At 39.8% G+C, this 17,995-nt stretch overlaps 1 long non-coding RNA gene across 1 annotated transcript in view; it reads left to right on the plus strand.

Moving 5' to 3' along the window:
• LOC105872730 (uncharacterized) overlaps positions 1–17,705 on the plus strand; it is a 107,151-nt gene extending 89,446 nt beyond the window's left edge. Inside the window, exons 5-6 of the long non-coding RNA XR_012912425.1 lie at positions 9,194–9,290; positions 17,311–17,705. This is a non-coding gene — a long non-coding RNA (uncharacterized LOC105872730). The remainder of the gene's footprint in view (positions 1–9,193; positions 9,291–17,310) is intronic.
• Positions 17,706–17,995: the final 290 nt, after the last annotated feature.

Genomic DNA, 17,995 nt, shown 5'->3' on the forward strand with positions numbered 1-17,995 from the left:
AGGATCTCTTGAGCCCAGGTGTCTGAGGCTGCTGAGAGCGAGGCTGACGCCACAGCACTCTAGCCCAGGCGACAGAGCAAGACCCTGTCTCAGAAAAAAGAAAAGCAATTTATTTTCTCAGTAAAAACAAGTTCTTCAGTCATTGTGAATCCCACACTTGTCTTCAGTGAGGATAATGACCTGAGATGACACAACTTTTCCTAAATGAGAATGAGAGGATCATAGGCAAGTTGCCATTGGGTTGCTATAGCCTTGTTTTCGCTAGAGCTTTCAGATCTTTCTTCTCGCATACACGGTTAGAAAAATTTCCTGTGTTCTCATTTAAGGGAGCGTCTTTTAGCCAATTACCTGCTAAGAATCAGACTATGGTATATTTAAATATTAATGAGTTACCTTCCCTTCATTACCTTTCCTTCATCCTTGCTAACATAACCCCAATTTAATTCTGGCAGCAATATATCCGGCTTCAATGGAACACTTAGGATTAGTGTAAACATATCATGGCTTTCTGTGTTTCATGCGCCAGATAATTGCTTTCCCTGCCTCCCTGGAAGCTAGGGGTACAACTTTGAGTGTCTGTGAGCTAAAGGAAAGATTCTCTAACTTGGCTCCCAATCCAGTTGCTTCTTGCCTTCGGACCTATAGGAGACAAGTCTAAGGATAAAAACCCAAATCCTTAGGATGGTAGAGAGAAGGATAGCAGTTGCTGGATCCTTAAAGACACATTTGAGCTGCTGAGCCAGCCATTGATTTCTACAGCTGGGCTTTTAAACAGTAAACAGCAAATGCCTTTTAAAGTTTAAGTCACTGACTGTTAGACTTTTTGTTATTTGCAGCCTAATGCACCTGATGTGATACAGGTGAACATCATAATTCCACATCTGTGACAGCCAGGGACTTTATCCCAGGGCAATGACAACTCTCTGCCCAGATATGAGGTGCTCCTCTAAAATATATTGTTCTTATTCTCTGCTTAAGTATATGCCATCCATTTCTTCAAAAATTTGGCTCCGGCTGGGCATGGTGGCTCACGCCTGAAATCCTAGCACTCTGGAAGGCTAAGGAGGGAGGATCATTTGAGCTCAGGAGTTTGAGACCAGCATGAGCAAGAGCGAGACCCCATCTCTACTAAAAAATAGAAAGAAATTAATTGGCCAACTAAAAATATATAGAAAAAATTAGCTGGGCATGGTGGCACATGCCTGTAGTCCCAGCTACTCGGGAGACTGAGGCAGGAGGATTGCTTGAGCCCAGAAGTTTGAGGTTGCTGTGAGCTAGGCTGATGCCACGGCACTCTAGCCAGGGCAATAGAGGGAGACTCTGTCTCAAAAAAAAAAAAAAAAAAGAAAATTTTGGCTCGCATTCATTTGCATTTAATCCGTGTTCTTTTCTCTGCCATGTAGTATCTTCTGAGCGTTTTGTTTAATATTTCCAGACAACAGCAGGTAGCAGATGAGTCTACTTCTATCCCAGCATTATAATGAATACTTTGCTCGACTTTTATGATTGCATGACTATCTTTTTGGTCTAAAGCAATCCTATCTAGTAGAAATATAATAAGAGCAATATATGTAGTTTAAAATTTTCTAAGAGAAAAAAGTTCACGCACATTATAATATCACAATAATATCTTATGCAATGAAATTGTTAGAGTGAAATGCTATCCTATCAAACAATAAAGTTGTGTTTAATGGAAAATGTTTTGCATTGCTTTAGTTTTAAAATTAAAATTAATTAAAATTAAATAAAATTTAAAATTTAGCTCCTCCTTTGCACTGGCCACATTTCAAGTGCTCAATATCCGCTTGTGGCTACTGGCGACTGTATTGGATAGCTCAGGCCTATTCTCTAAACCCCTTGAGGATGGGAGTTGTGTTCTATTAAGGTGTTACCTCAGTTGTTGCTTCTTCTGGAACCCTTCCAAGGTTCTCCAAGACTGGATTAAGTTCCCCTCTTAAGTGCTCCTACAGCCCTCTGTGCTAACTACTATGATGGGTGCTTGCACACCCTGTATTAAGATTACTTGTTTACTTGTCTACAGGTTCCTTGCAAGCAAGAACTATTTCTAGTTCACTGATATATATCCTGTGCTTAGCACAGGGCCAGGCATATCATAGGCACTCATTAAATATTTATTGATCTTTTTGAATGAATTGTTAAATTCATAAAAAAGTTGTTTTTGAGGATTTTATGAGACCATGAGTTCCCTGAGGGAGGGATCATGACTTTTTCATCTCTGTGGCCTCTTCACCTAGCATAATGCTTAGCACATAGTAGGTATCCAATAAATGTTTGCTGAATGATTATTGAATCTTGCCACAACCTCCGGCTTTATAAATGGTTGTTGAATGATTATTGAATCTTGCTACAACCTCCGGCTTTATAGCTCTTTCATGTTCACAGCTGAGGCTGGCTGATTCTTCCTGCAGCCTCAGCTTCTCCCTCAGTCTTTGAGACTCAGGGTCATTTTCTGAAGATATGTGTCTGATTCTCTTAGCCCGAGTCTGCCCTACCCCCTCAGTCTGGTCGGTGCTAGGGCCTGTCCTGGGCTCGTTGAGCTTCACCTGCCTCCATCAACAACTAATTGTATGATCAGCCTCACTCCAGAGGCAGTCAGTGGCCTCACTGTTTCTGAGCCCAGCCTCCCCTTGGAGTGCTTCATCTTGGATCATGCCTTTCCTTGATTTGCATGCTGTGGCCTCTGATATGGACTAATTTCTGGCCCGCAATCATGCTTGCACAGTCTTGGAGTTTCCTGTTCTCCCCGCCAGACCAGATTTCCTTCCAAGGCAACCTCAATTTACAATTGTTTGGGTTGTACAGTGAGTGACAGGGCACACCTCCAGGGGGTGACATGCACTCATAGTCACCCTAGGTATGAATAGTTATTTTGACAACATTCCAGCAGATGGCAGTAAAGTGTTTTGAGCAAGAGCTACCTTATTCCAGTTCCTACCAAGTCTCCGAATAAGCTAACATCCACGCTGCCAGGGAAGCCCGTCTGCAAATCTAGCAGAAGAGTCTAGTTGCAGTTTTTTGCCCCTTTCTTCTTACCTTTATCTTCTGGCCAGGTATAGAGAAGAGGTGATAAATAGGAAAAGCCCCATACTTAGGGAATGAGATACATTTCTTTTTGAACTCATTTCCTATTGCCAAGCATCGCAGGATACAGTTTCAGGGACCACCCCCCAGCTTTGCTTCAATCCTTGCACTCTGGTCTCATTCCTTTTCTTTCTGTAATTCATTTGTAGACAATGTCTACACTCTAGGATGGGTATGATTAAGGCTCCTTGTATGGAACATTAGGTGTTTTTGTTTTTGTTTTTGTTTTATGGGCACCATATGTCCCTAGAGATTGGAGGAACATTCTATATGGGATTTTTTTTTAAAGAAAGCCATTTAAGACCATTAAAAGGAAAGAACAGGGAAATGTAAGGGAACTATTTAGTAATTTTAAGAGAAAGAAGGTGCTGAAATGCTTGTGATGCTAATTTTCCTTTTAGGCCCCATTGTCTGGACTGGTGGAATCCTATCTAACTGTGAGTGATGTGAGAGATCTATAAAACAGCAAGCATCTCTATGTGTAAAAATCCATCAGGAGGAATGCAGCTCTCTAATTATTGACTTTCTGATGATGCATTTCAGAGTGCATTTGGGAAGGAGAATCTATATAACCACTCCCCTGCAGGGCTAGACTCCATCCCTCAACCCAGCGGGTTCCAGGGAAGAAAGCACATCACGGCATGCAACATTCACTGTCTGTCCTGTTTCACAGAGCTGACTTTATCCCAGAGAACCCTCCTTTCTCCCCAACTTTCCTGGAAATGTGTTCCTGCTTGGGAGAGCAGAACCATTCATTATCTGTTTTGGTGGTTCTAGGGTTAGACTATTCCAGATGGTTGCTTGATGGTTTGGGGGTCAACTTGGTATGGGGGGCGTTGAGTATCATGACCTGCTGTTCAGAAGAACTGCCCAATGACCTGGCATAGTGGAGATTTTCTCCACTGTCTTTCCAGAACCCATATAGCAGATACGGTTAAGGCTAAAGGGAACTTGTCTCATTGTGAGACATCTCTAGGAGTACGAAAGAGAACTATATGGGGAGAAACAAAAACTTGGTTCTAGCATTGGTTCACATTGCCAAGTAGTTTATGCAGCTTTGGGAACTTTATCCTTTCTGGATCCTGCTGCTGTTATATTAAATGTGGGATATGGAAGAGAGGAAGTTTCTAGAATTCTCTGATTTTGGGGTCTGTGTAACCTCACAGGCATTTCCAATGCAAATGAATCCCCAAGAGTAAGAATAGCAAACACCTGGCACTTTGCTGCCACCTTGGCCACTGTCAATCCCACCACTCTTTCCTCTTAAGCCTAGGCCTGGGTGTGGTCTCAGAATCTTTTTCTACACAGTGCCCAGGAGACCACTGCCAATCACTTGAAGTAGACCTTAAAGATGAAATCTTGCCACCCCAGAGAGTGAGCATTCAGGGTTCCACATCTCTCGTGTCACATTAGGGTTTCCATTTTCTTAACGGCTCATAGTTAGTAGTTCATGACAACAAGTATCTTAGGCTCACCAGGATGAATTCTCATTTCCTATTTTCAGCATGTATCGAGGTAAAGAAGTCTGAATACAAAAGCAAATAAAGTGAAACAAACAGCAGCAGTAAAGACAGAGGCTATATCAATTTTTCTTTTTTTCTGTTTTAGAGACATGGTCTCGCTCTGTTGCCTAGGCAGGAGTGCAATGGTGTGATCACAGCTCACTGCAGCCTCAAACTCCTCAGCTCAAGTGATCCTCCCACCTCAGCCTCCCAAAGTGTTGGAATTATAGGCGTGAGCCATTGCATCCGGCAGAGGCTATATAAATATTAATGAATGATGTCTGTTCTATATGAAGTAGGAGAGATAGGGAGTAAAAAGATAAAAGATCTCAAATCTAGTCTGGAAAAGCATCCTTACATCTCAGTATAGGGGAAAAAAATCCTTTGGCTAATAATGTGTTAGCAATTCATAGTCTGTGTTCTCCAAGGACAAGAACAACTATGTTCAAGGCTTTACATACTATGTACTTTTATCCTTTGAATCTTATGTAGATGGAAAATTATATAATAGTAGATCAGCACTTATTTCATAGTATCTGTTTTCACTGGTGGTTTAGCAGTTTCACTGGGCTTTTAACAGAATCTTCTAGGGAGTTTATAAAAAATGTAATTTCCTGCGCACCATCTCCAGACAGTCTAAGTTAACAGGTCTGAGGTAGTGCCTGGGAATATTATTTTTTACCAATTCCCTCATATTCCTTAAATCATAACTTGAGAAATGGTTGTCTATTCTATGGTGAAGTAGTTTTCTCTTGAGGTTATACCTGGGTATGAGGGCTTCCATTTTTCATGGTGCCATAATTTAATTTTGTGGCACTCAGTTTGCATCACATGTTTACGAGTAGATTCAAGAAGCTGTATGGTGAACAGTAATAGTTCGTGAGTACAAACCATGATGGCAAAAATATTCATGTATCCATGTGATAATATTGCACTTTCGGTATCTGCTGCTGGAAAACACATGCAATAATGAGAAGGTGCTATGAGTTCTGTAACACTTTTAAGTGCATCTATATTTCATTAGGTCCAACAGCATCTATGAACATTCAGAATTATTAGTGCATACACGTGTGAAACATATAGTTTGTTTAATCTACATATAATAGATTAGGAGACCCTATGAAAGAATGCCATGTGCTATTCCACACCCTTCCCTGAGGGGTTCTTAACATAGAAATTTGAATCATTCGTAATAGGGAAAAGCCTAGAAGACTTGGGTTTGAATTACACAAAGAATACATACTGGCTGAGATATGTATTTACTTGATCCACAAGTGTCAGTTTCTTAACATGTAAAATGATGGTGGGTAATATATTCCTAATGGGTTTGATGTAAAAACTGAATGATGTAATATATGCATAGTTCTTGACTCAAAGTAGACAATCAACGTTAGCTTTCCTCCTTCAAAAGAATTAATGAAATGAATCTTTAAAACAATAGACTCAGGAGAATCTGAAGCTTTCTGAGTTTTCCTTTGATTTAGCCTGAATGTTCCAGAGGCATTCCTTCTCTACATGAGACAGTTTCGGGGCATTTTCTATTAATATTTGGTGCTGTGCTGATGCCCTTTCCATCTGTGCTTTTTTTCATGGTTGTCAATTGACCAAGGATCTGTAAAATACAGTAACCCTGGGAAAATAAGGTGCAGAACTGGAGTGGGCTTTTGCAAGTTATCAATATCTGATGCTATTGTTCATCACTAAAACTCTCAGCACTTGAGGAAGGGTACAGAACAAACAACTCCGTCCCCTTTTACTCGAAGAGGAACACAAGGAGTGTCACCCATAATTAGTGTGTTTTTGTTCTTAATGTTCCCAAGTCAAGCCTACAGATGGAGCCAAGGTTATTACACAGGCGCTCGGAACATTCTTTTTCGCCTCTAGTCAGGAGATAGCAGGAGGAAGCTTGTGTTTCTCTCTTCCTCTGCAACCATTCTTCAATTTGACACTGAAAATACTCAGGCTTGGGGTTTAATTTGAATATCTATGGTATAAAATTACTAGTGTTCACATCCCCTAGCATTTTCCTGACAAATTAATTGCCAATACAATTTTCAGCAGTGGGCGGAGCAGAGTAGGGTTGAGGGTTCAGCTTATGGGAGGTAATTATGGGTGCCCTTGGCCAGGAAAGAGCAGAGATGATGCTAAGGGAGCCAGTGTTTTGGGTAAGCAGCACCTGCTCCATAGACCCGTGAATCTGAGAAACACATATAATTTGGAGGGTTTAGTGTCTACCTTTGGTACACGTAATTTAATCTTCTAATCATCGTGTGATGTGGCTACTGTGAGCTCTCCAAAACTGTACTGTGTGCCACTATTACTTGGTTCTTAGATCTTTGCTCCATTTCTTCAACATTCCAAGTCTTCAAAACATCAGGATAAGAGAGGCAAACAGCAAACCCCTCTAAGGCAGAGGGTAAATAAGGCTAAAAAGAGGCTCTTCATTTTGGCGGTCTCAGGGAAGGGGCTGTTTTATTGACATACCTGAAAGTAACTGCCTCCTCTGGAGGAGGTGAAAAAAATGTTCTGTTGAGGTGAAGCATCTGCCCTTTTAAGAAATAGCCTCTGTTTATTTCTAAGTCTTTATTGAAAAACCAGTTCTCTGAAATGTATACCTTTTTAGACAAGATGTGTTTATTCCTTTTTCAGTCTAAGCCTCTCATGGCAGTTGTAACCTTCTAGCATCCGAATGTATATATGCTGTTGGAGGTGTTTTAATTTTTATTGTATTTGATTGTAAAAACAACACCAATTAAAAAACCCGAGCACACCAATAAAAGCCTATAACAATCCCCTCCAAAATCCCATAAAAATCCTTGGGGTGAGGGAGGAGTGGAGGAATAGATGGTGAGGACCAGAACATATACAAACCCTTAAAGATCCCCCTCACAATTTTTCAAATTTTTAAAATATTAGCACTTTTATAGATTTCTTTTCATCTTAAAGATATTTTAGGAAATAAAGGGTTATCACATTATTATGTGACAAAATAAAATAACAGAGACGTGCACGCATTTGATTCCATTAATTCTTGTTCTCAAGTCTGCCCTGTGATGTCAGTTGCTTTTAAAAATATTAAAGATCTAGTGAGGATGAGATAATATTCTGGCACTTTAGTTTCTGGAATAATAGGATTGGAGAGAAGGGAGTGAGGCTATTTGTTGGCCAAGGTTAATGCACAAGGGTTTCATCCTGTCTTCTCGATGAATTTGGATCTCATCACCCAAATATCTTGGCTTCAAGGCTCCTACCACGTTTCCTGGGAGACAAGTTCACTCTCTCAGAATGCTCACTGGGTGGGTAATCAATCATGGTTGGAAGATGCCCGGGTTGAGTGGGACCATCTACTCCAACTCTTTCATTTAACAGATGAACTGAGGAAGGCCCATAAATGGACAAAGGACTTACTAAAGATTGTCCAGCAAGCTAGAGATAGAACTAGGGCTATGACCGAAACCTGATTGTGTTTAAAGCAGAGATAAGCAAATGTTATAGAAGCAATCAGTTACTTCATGCGGATGTAGGCCTTGAATTCCTAATTTGGAAATCAGCTATGCTCTGCAAAATTCAGATTTAGGAATAGTATTTGATACAAATGTCAAGGTGTTGAAAGAGAAGAGGATGGAGAGGAAAACAGAATGAACATTTATTGAGCACCTACTATGACAAGGAGCTTACACTTGACTATCATGTGTGATTTTCACATCTCCCTAACAAAGTAGATATTATTCCTATTTTTAAATGATAAAATAAAGGCTCAGAGATGTTGAGCCACTTACCAAAGATCTTGTAGATGTTAATGTAGGATTTGAACCCAGAAATATATGATACAAAGCCCATATATAACATTTCCATTCACTCACCTTTTCCTGTTTCACTTCATTCCAGCATTATTTTTGTTACTCTTTCTAACACCAGGCAAACCACAAAGCAGGGTCTAGAAAATTAGCTTTATCATTTAGCACAGGCATTTATAGTACATTCTACCAAGTACTGAGCTTGTGCTGGGTGTGTGGAAATACCAAAGGGACCTTTGTGTAACTACAAAGGGCTCTATAGATGTAAGGGCGTCAGATAACTGTAGCTTTCTCTTCCAGCTAGTAGGAAATACATTTTCCCGATGGTGTATAAAAGCTCTACATCCTTGCTACTCAAAGTGAGCTCCACGGATCAGCAACATCAGCATCATCTGGTAGCTTATTACAAATGTAGAATCTCAGCACCCCACCACCCCTCTACTGAGTCAGACCCTGCAGTCTAACAAGATCTTCAGGTGATTCTTATTCGCATTCAGGTTTGAGAAGCACAGCCCACAACCTCTCTGACCGTATTGCCCAGCCACAGTAGCCTTCTTTTTGCTGCCTAAATCATGGCCTTGGCATTTGCCTCTGGCTGACTGCTCTGTCCTCTAATTTTTCCAATGCTGTTTTGTCATCAGAGTTCTGCTCAAGCAATATTGTCTGAGAAAAGTCTGAGTGCTGACTCCTAGGGAGCTGCATTATACTGTTATATTTCCTCATAGTACTTACTCTCTGAAATCATATAATTTATTTATTTGTTTACATGTTTATTATCTGTCTCCTCACTAGAATGTCAAGCTCTGTGAATGCAGGAATGATTTGCCTGCCTGATTTGCTGTTTTCTTCCCAGCACCTGGAACATTGCCTGGCTGAAGTTAGGCATTCAGTAAGTATTTTATGAATCAATAAATGAATGAACAATGGAAAGTATTTCGCTGCTATTGAAATTTCAGCACATTGTTATTGAAAGCTGAGATCATCTGCAAACATGTTTAGCTAACCAACTACACATCAATATAACAGCAGCATTTCTTGTGTGTTTGTGGCTTGAGATAAAGTTCATTGAGGCTGCAATTCAGAATCAAGGTAAGGAAAGCTGTGGTAAAAACAAAAACTTTCTTTTAAAACTTTTTCAAATTTCATATAAATTGATTTTGTTAGAGTGGCATTTGGGGATTTTTGACTTATCTGCATAGGCAAGTTTTTCTCTTAATATCTTTTCAACAATTCCCTTGAGAAGTGCAGATGTGTACATTTGGCACATGTAAAAATGTGATCGGAAACCTTCCCTTTGGATTCATAGATACCTATGGTGAAGTGGTTTATTTCCTGGGTAAAAACACTGGTTTGGAGAGAGTTCATGCATACTTTATGAGCTGACTCTGCAATAATATGCTGCAGATCTTCTTGGAATGATCAGCAAAGGTAACCTCTCTGAATTCTGATGAGATATCCCGGGAAGAACTTTCACATCTACTATTCATGAGGGCTCTATAAAAAAGACAATGAGAAAGGAAAATGATTTCATCATATATGCCAGCCAACTTAGAAAACACCATCTCATTTTAATTATCATAACAACTTTATAAGGTAATATTACCTGTTCTACAAAGCAAGAAATGAAGATTCAGAAATAGACTCCTTCTCAGTCATCCTTTGAGTAAGTGGTAGAGCTGGAATTCATATTCATGTTCTTCCCACCATATTGCTGCCCCATCATTAGTTAAACCCCATCCTCCACCATCTATTGTTCTTTTCTGCCCTTTTATATGAAAACTTTTTTGTGTGAGTTTTCTTCTTCTGACTTCAGAAGAGCACCCCAGAGACTAATAGCATCATAAAAGATTTATGAGAAAAACAGAAGTGATGGTGCAAAATCTTCAGTAGCATATGGACAGAGATGCTTAGTTCTGAGGTGAGAAAACCCAGAGATGAACATTTTGTTTATCTCATAGGAGTGTGGCATTTTAAGTCAGTGGATCCAACCAGAATATAACGTATTAAGAATCTGAAAGATGATCCATTGCAGTTTCACATACCCACGTATATTATTTTATTAGCCAGACAATGATAGTCATTGTCAAGAGGAATTAATTCAGACTGAATATTCATGATCTTGTTTTGTCAAGAAAGTAAGAAAAAATGTTGAGGACAAACTGATGTTCTTTCAGAGGCCTGAACCTTTTTTTCCAACGAGGTGAAGGCAGTAAGAGGAGGAAGAAGGGTGGCTTGGACAGCATGCCCTCTCCCCATTAGGTCTCCACCCTTAAGCCCTAGCCCTCTTATGCAGATGTTCCATGGGCCTTCATTTCTGCAGGGGCCCCTTTTACATCTTTTCCCTGGAAATGGAACTTCCAACTCTATCTCAGTACCTGTGCAAAGGATCAAGACAAGAAGATTTACAGATGAATCTAAAGGCTGCCTTGGTTCCCAAGAGTTTTCTTTTATATGCCAAGAGGCCATGGTGTCAATGAGTGCTGAATTTCATGGTTAAGTGCATTGAAATTTCTGCAAAGACAGAGTTTGGGTAATGCCCAGTAGATGGTGCTCATAAGCAACTTTCTGGAAAAGGCATCCCTTGAGCTTTTACATTTAGTTTACAAAATTTTTGTTAACTCCAGTATCTTTTATGACTCAGAGGAGAAAAAAATAATTCAAACAATTAGAGAATGATTATTCTCCCTTTATCTCCATTTTCATTTCTTTCCCACTCAGACAATCTGAATGGTGTCCCAAAGGTTTTTATTTGGAGATCACTTGCTTGTGACTCAGTCTCTCTTTCCTTGAAATGAGTGTTTTTAGAAATGGTGGTGAGGTGCCCATAAATGCCTTCTTAACCTTTGATGTGTCTCAAATTCTAAGTCTCAGCACTATTTCAATAGCATCTAGGCACTGTGTGTACCATGATTTCTATGGAGAATGAATTCTTCTCCCATCAGTGGAATTGAGGGCCTGAAACAGTTCTGGCACCAATAACTCTCCTGTTTGTTACCCTGGATTACAGAGGGCAATCTCATGAGCCCTTATGCTCTGTTATTCTTAAATGGGCAAAGATAGGCAGTTTTCCTCCCAGGGGCAGATCTTAGCCTCCTCCCTCTCCAGGGCTTTGGCATCCCCTGTTTTCAAACCAGAAAATGCTTTTTCTTAAACTCAATTCTCCAGTTGTGTCTATATCTTCTTTTAGTAATTAAATAATCCTATATTTGGCACATGCAGTCCCACAATAAATTATAGTGCTCTAATCATAATTTTTATCCTTTATAAAGGTTATATGGGTGAAAATTGAAGTAGAAAAGGGCTAAGAATGCAGTTCAAAGGGTAGCAGAATCAGAGAAAAGCATCGGTTGGTGATAATTTGCTAACAATCTTTTAGAAACCATGGGTCATTTTTGTCATCAGCTGATGGGACACACCATTCTTTCTATATTCAGGCCCCATCTGGACTAAATGGAGAAGGGGTCCTTCAGTAGGGTCTCAAGTGTCTCCCAAGACCTTAGGGGCCAGCTGAACAATCTGATCTTAGTACATAGCATATTCTCTGTTTTGCTAAGTCTCAGAGGAACAGAAATATTAAATTACAGTAGTAAGTACATAAGAGACAATAGGCTTTGTTAGTAACAAGCTATTGCCAGATCTATAAAAGAGCTATCCTGCCAAGTATTTATTTTCCCTTCTACTTTATTTAATGTTTTCTTTCAGAATTTTTCTCTTTATATGTTTCATTATTTATGCATTTGATAATATTTACTGAGCATCCTCTACATGTTAAATACTCATCAAAATAAGAGGCTGGCAAATTATTGCCCATAGGCCAAATCCAGATGACTACCTGTTTTTGTAAATAAAGTTTTATTGGAACACAGTCATGCTCATGTGCTTACATATTATCTATGGCTCCTTTCATGCTACAGTGGCAGAGTTACGTTGCAGCAGAGACTACACAATCTGCAGGACCTCTGTTCTCAATAATGGAGAGATATTGGTCCATAACCTTAATGAGCTAATATTTTTGGGAGGAGATGTGGTGCTAGAAAGAGAGACTATAAATAAGTGAACAAATAGAATACACTGCGAAATGATATGCAAATAAAGCAGAATGATGTACTAGGGAATGAGTAGGGGATGGAGGAGCTATCTGAGATCATATGGTCAGGGAGGACTTCTTGAGTGATGGGATGCACTAAGGAGATCTGGAAAATGTCCTGGTGCTAGAGGAGCAACAAGAGCAAAGGCGTAGTGTTGGAATTAGGTTGGCATGGCCAAGGTACAGAGGAAAGATCGCTTGTTTGAAGTGGAAGCAGTGAGAGGAAACGTGATAGGTGATGATGTCAATCAGGCAGTCAGGGCTGCATCAGTGGGCCTTGTAGGCCATGATTCAACATTTAGATTGATTCTAAGCACACTTGAAACCTTGAGGGTTTGAATGCTTTCAAAGACCATTCCGGCTGTTAGGAAATTTTGGAATGTGAGCAGGAAGGGAGGCAAGGAGGTTGATTAGGAGAAATCCAAGTGAGAGTGGGGACAGCAGTGGCAATGATGGAAGTGGGTTGATCTGAGACACTTTTGGAGTTGTGGCCAGTGAGGCATGCTAATGAATCAGATGTGAGGTGTGAAGGAATAAGAGGATAAAGCATGACTCTTAAATTGTTGGATTGAGCAACCAAGTGGAGGGTGGTGTATTTGTCTAACTGGAGAACTCAGGGTAGAACAAGTTTGGCTAGGGGATGTGGATGAAGAGTTCTGTTTTGAGCAAATGATATTTGAATTGCTTGTTAGACATCCAAATGGAGATGTCCAGTAAGCTGTTGGATGTACATTTTTGATAATCAGGAGTGATATCAGAATCAGAAATATGAATTTGAAGTTTGTGGCATATAGGCATTTTCATAGACATGGGACTGGAAGAGATAATTTAGGGAAAGAGTACTGATAAAAACAAACAAACAAACAACAACAACAAGAGAGCGCTACCAGCTGGGTATAAATGAGGCAAAGAAAATCTCACAGAATGAGAAGAGTATGAATTAGATCCAGGTTCTAATTCTTTCTTGACACCTTAACAGCCACATAGCCTTTCCTGGACTCTTTTACATCTTTGGTCCTCAGTTCTCTGATTTGAAAAAATGTTAAAAATCCTTGACTTTTAGCCTCTGATTTGAACAGTGGTTGTTTATCAAATCATGTTTCTTATCAAATCATGAGTCATTTCTACTTGGAGGAACAAAGTTCCCTGATCTCCATGTGTTCTTACTTGAAACAGGTGTCCCAGATCATCTCCCAGCTTGTGTGTCAAGGAGCAGAAATTTGAGGGATCCAATGTTTGGGAAATCTGGCCTGATCTAGATGCAGTTAGAATCACAGAGCACTTTAGAGGCTCCTAGCTTCCTGGCCTTCCTGGCAACTTCCCTACCCTATGCTGACAATGTTGGCCAATGGTGATGCTTGCTGTGAATAGTCATCTGAGTTGATGTCATGGAGAGCAGCCGTGTCTCCACAGCAGAGGAAGAGCTATCCGCACTCTCAAAAGATTACACTTTCAAGGCCCTGGGGCTGAGTATGGCTAGAGCATGGCCAGGACACTTAAGAATTGGGTAGTTCTCCAATAACTCCTGCCAGTATTTTTAAAGGACTCAGACACTATCATCCTAAATCCAGTGGACCTCTGCCCTCCTTGCATCATCCTAAACTGGGGAAATGGATATTACTATGCACACTGACTATTCATTCACCTGAGCCAGTCTAAGAGGGCTGATATCAGGCTATCTCAGACTTTGTGACCAAGGATTCTGCATTTACAGAGTGCCTTAGACAAGTTGATTACCTTCTTTGATCTTAGTTTCCTCTCTATGAAATGCACACAATACCAGCTTCATTGTGTGGTATAAGGATTAATAGCGATCACCTTTGTTAAAATGTCTGAGTCAGTGTCAGTTTCTTTTTTTCTTGTGGCGTACACTCCTGAACTGTCCTTATCATACTCTGTCATGAATGACTTCATGCAATGATGATGGTAAAACATGAGGGCCAGCCTTGGAGAGAAGTTCCTGGAAGATGAAAGGGTGTGCCACAGCAGGTGAGAAAAGGAAGATTCACCTGTAACATTGAGGTGTTGATTCCGACACTCAATGCAATATCCTAAGTTTACTAAATTTTCTACAAGTGTGATGTACTAATTTTATCATTTAAATTCACATCTCCCAACCCCCTGAATAGACACTAAATGCATTGAATTTAAGCAAATTCCATTTGTTGTGCATTTCTTTTTTTAAAATTCTTTTTATTTCATCATATTATGGGGGTACAAATATAGTTAAGGTTACATATATTGCCCTTGCCACCCCTCCCCCCACTGAGTCAGAGCTTCAAGCGTGTCCATCCTTCAGGTGCTGTGCAACACACTCATTATGTAAGTATACACTCATCCCCTCCTCCCCTCTCCCACCTGCCTGACACCTACTAAATGTTTCTTTTCTTTTCTTTTTTTTTTTTGACATTTTGGTTACATTTTATATCTTTGCCTCTCCCTAAGTAGGGTTAGAGGTATGCCCTTCCCCTCCACAATGCTCACCACATGTCTAAGATGTGGGTCTACCCTCCCCCCCCCAAATCCCTGGTGAACACTACCACCATTTGAGCACCATAGTTTTAATCAGTCAGTACCAATTTGATGGCGAGTACATGTGGAGACCATTTTCCTGAACTTGTGTCGCCTCACTTTGGATAATGGGCTTAAGCTTAATCCAGGATAGGATAAGCAGTGCTAGTTTGCTGTCGTTTCTTAGAATTGAGTAATACTCCATTGTGTACATATACCAAATTTTGATTATCCACTCATGAATTGATGGGGACTTGGGTTGTTTCCATGTCCTTGCAATAGTGAATTGTGCTGCCATAAACATTTGGGTGCAGATGTCTTTATAATAGAATGTCTTATTCTCTTTTGGGTAGATACTTAACAATGCTATTGCTGGGTCAAATGATATTTCTATCTCTAGCTGTTTGAGGTATCTCCAAATTCTTTTCCAAAAAGGTTTGTTGTGCATTTCTTTTATGTTGTGAAGAGGTTGTGGTGTAAAGAAGCTCTAGATTAATGAGTTGGAGGAGCAGGACTGTGCTTCCAGCTTGGCTTCCACCAAGGCTCGGGGCCTCTTGGAGACTGTCAGTGATCTACAGAACTTCCCTATCTATACAGTAAGAAGAGTCAACTCAAGACCACTCACTACATTTGAATTTACAGAAACTTCAAAAAGTTTATGATGCATACTGAGATCTTGTTAAAATGAAAATTCTGATTTAGTACATCTTGGGTAGGGCCTAAGATTCTTCATTTCTAACACATCCTGGTGATGTTGATATTTCTGCTTCAGGGGCCACATTTGAGTAGCAAGGTTCTAGATTTATTTAAGGTCTAAAATACTATGATTTTATGGTAGAGCATATAGGAAACATATCTTTGTCACTGTCCATCCATCTACCCACCCATCCATCCATCCATCCATCCACCCATCCATTCATTCATTCAATAGATATTTGTCTAATGCTCAATATGGGTCAGGCCCTGTGCCAGACACTGGGATGTAGAGGTGAATGTGGCCCAATCTCATTTAGAAAGTCATACTCTAGTCAAGAAGACAGCCATAGAAACAAATGATTTTCAAAATCACTCTGACCCAGATTCCTGAAACAGCTATTTCTTTTATGTCCTTAAAATCCTTATCTATTCTCTGTCTAAGTTCCTTTTTTTCACCCGTCTGAGGCCATCTTAAAAGGTATGATGTAACGCAGGAAGCTGATTAGCATATCTCTGATGAAAAGAGAACTGGACTTAGAACATCACAGAATTCATTTTGAGTCTCAGCTCTTTTATAACCATGAGACCTTAGTCAAGATTCCTTAATTTCCCAGTTTGTAAAATGTGGGGGAATCATAACCAGCTTGTTCACCACATGGGATTTTGTTGTAGCTTAAACAGGTAATGAATGTGAAAGGTGTTTGAAACTGCAAAGTGATGCAGAGATGTAAAGAGATTTCAGCTTATCACATGTACATCCATCTTATCTATAATGGTGAAAAATAATGCAATGGAAATTAGATGCAGTAAGTTTGAACCATATGATTAGTTCTAGTCAAGGGACTGTGAACACCAATGACATGTTGTTAGTTCTAGGCTTTGGCTGTTAAGAACCAAGGTGCCCCCTCCATCCCTCTCTGCCCTGGTACAGAGACCCTGAAAGCCACACACACCAGATTGTGTAAACACCTGACAGAGGTAACCCAGATCTCCAAGTCAGAATAGACTATCCTATCCTAAGAATGCAGTTAACTGCTTAAGACTTGCTATGTACTTGCAAATATATAGCATTGCCATATGTATTTTTGGCATAAATGCTCTCTTACTATATATACTATACTACAACATAATATTTTTAGTTAATAATATATTAGAGATAAAAGTTTTATGTTGGTTCATATAGATCTATCCTATTATTTTAGCAGGTATAAAATATTCTGTGTTAGGCATATAGCTATTCCTACATTAATGGATATTCTATCTTTCATTTTCTTTTCCTGTCATATAAACTGAAATAATTATATTTGTACCTGTTCTTTGCCACATGTGTGGGTGATTTTTAAATATATACCGAGAAGTAGAATTGCTGAGTTATAGGATATAAGCATTTCAAATGTTAGTAAATTTTACCAAATTGCCCTCTAAATTAACTATATGAATTTATGTTGCCACCAGCAGTCATGTGAGAGTGTCTATTTCCCATAGCTTCATCTGACTTCTTGAGTAGGAATATCTGCAAATCATTGTTTAATTTATCTATTGCTGTGTAACAAACCACCCCAAAACTTAGTGGCTTGAAATAACAACTGTCCTATTATCTCTCTTGATTTTATAGCTTTATTGGACTCAGCTGGGAGGTTCTCCTGCACCTGGTAATATAGGGAGGGGCTGTAGCTACTTGGGAACTAGATGTGCTGGAATGCCTGAGATGACTCGTTTGCATGGCTGGTATTGGTGCTGCTGTCTCCTTCATGTGGCTTGGACTTCTCACAGAATAGCAGGTGGGTTTTTGGAGAGGAGGTGGAAGCTGCCAATACTCTTGAGGCTGGGACCTTGGGGTCCCAGAACATCTCTTTCCCCACATTGTATTGGGTCAGGGCGCTCACAGGGCCAGCCCAGGTTCAAGGGTAGGGCAGAAGGACTCGGAAATGGTTGGTGGCCATCTTTGGAGACTACACACAATTATCGTATATTGTCAAAACAACAATTGTATCTTTGAATTTGAATAAAGTTGAGGAAATAGTATCTGTAAAACTTCTAATAAACAAGTGGAACTTAAAGTGTTTGATTCTTGCTTATTAAGTGAATGTGCTCTATGCTAATCAGGTTGAAGAAATATGAAGTTCTGCTAGGCATTTTGTCAGCCTGAAGGTCAATCATCCTACCAGTGATTACCTAAGTCAAGGTGTGAACAAGATGTAATTTCTTCCCGTTCCAATTCTTTCTGAATATTACCAGTAAAAAATAAAATTAAGAAACAGGTTCAGGCTTGTTTCCAGCTATCTATCATGTATTTGGGA

This window comes from Microcebus murinus, chromosome 1 (genome assembly GCF_040939455.1).
Source record: "Microcebus murinus isolate Inina chromosome 1, M.murinus_Inina_mat1.0, whole genome shotgun sequence".
Lineage (NCBI taxonomy): Eukaryota > Metazoa > Chordata > Mammalia > Primates > Cheirogaleidae > Microcebus > Microcebus murinus.